Source organism: Condylura cristata, unplaced genomic scaffold, assembly GCF_000260355.1.
Source record: "Condylura cristata isolate star-nosed mole 26May11 unplaced genomic scaffold, ConCri1.0 scaffold00012, whole genome shotgun sequence".
In the NCBI taxonomy this organism is placed as follows: domain Eukaryota; kingdom Metazoa; phylum Chordata; class Mammalia; order Eulipotyphla; family Talpidae; genus Condylura; species Condylura cristata.
The window spans coordinates 28,938,629-28,939,659 of NW_004567113.1; positions in this window are offsets into that span (position 1 = coordinate 28,938,629).

A 1,031-nucleotide genomic window follows, 5' to 3' on the forward strand; every position below is an offset into this window, starting at 1 on the left:
AAGACCTCTCCTGACCCCGCCCGCTGTTCCCCTCTGCTCCCCTCAGCAGTGTACTTTATTGTTCTGCCTGTTCTGCTCCCCACTCTGTCTCTTGTGAATTCTCTCACCCACCACTCCTCTGGCCTGTACCCCAGTTCTGTATGCATAAATAAATAAATCTTTTAAAAAAATAGTTTACAATCTCGCCACTGCTAAGAGTGACATCTAACGGTTGCTGGTGGCATTATGAGTTGCACTTTGAGCCAGCGATTATAAATCCTGAATATATGACAAGCAGAACGAAAATGGGACACGAAAGAGGTGACACAGCAGTGGTGTCCGGTCAACGGAAAATGGAAACAACTTAAATGTCTGAACAGGTGAGGCTTGAAGAGTCAATATTCTCAGAAAATGAGGTTTTGAGATTGTTGGCAGGACACTTGACAGATTGAGGAGGAAATGTCCATCATTTCTATCACAAGCCTCACCAAGATAGCTGGTGACAGTTGGGGGTGCTTAAGGTGCCTCAGTGGAACCCCCAGCTGTGCGCCGTTGGGGGCAGGGCGTTGATGGAGATGTGACAGTGTGGAATGAACGTGAAACAATGACGCAGCCCTCACATGGGTTAGCCTGGAGCTTTAAACTTGCCTCGACTTAAGCAAGCATAGGGGTGCAGGCCGTGATGGCGATTCCCAAGAGAACAGCGGTTAGTTGGTAACGATCTGTCCTTCTGGCCTGGCACTTCAAGACTGCACCAGGCCTGTAGCCAAGGAGGCGCAAAATCCCCTGGTGAAGCTTTAAAAACGTACTGTTCTTGAAAAGAACTTTCCAGACTTCAACGTAAGCAGTACTCAACTCTCGGGCCCACGGAGAATACAATAAACACTGGGTCTCCAAGTCGTTGTTGATGTCAAGGAGTACAACCACTCGAACGAGAACGGCGAGGAAACGGGGGAGGGGGGGTGAGCTAGCCGCTCTCCCTGCTGGCGATCTGCGCGGGCCTAGGGAGCAGCGGGCGCGGGGACCCGCTGAGTGTGCGCCGCGGGGTGCGC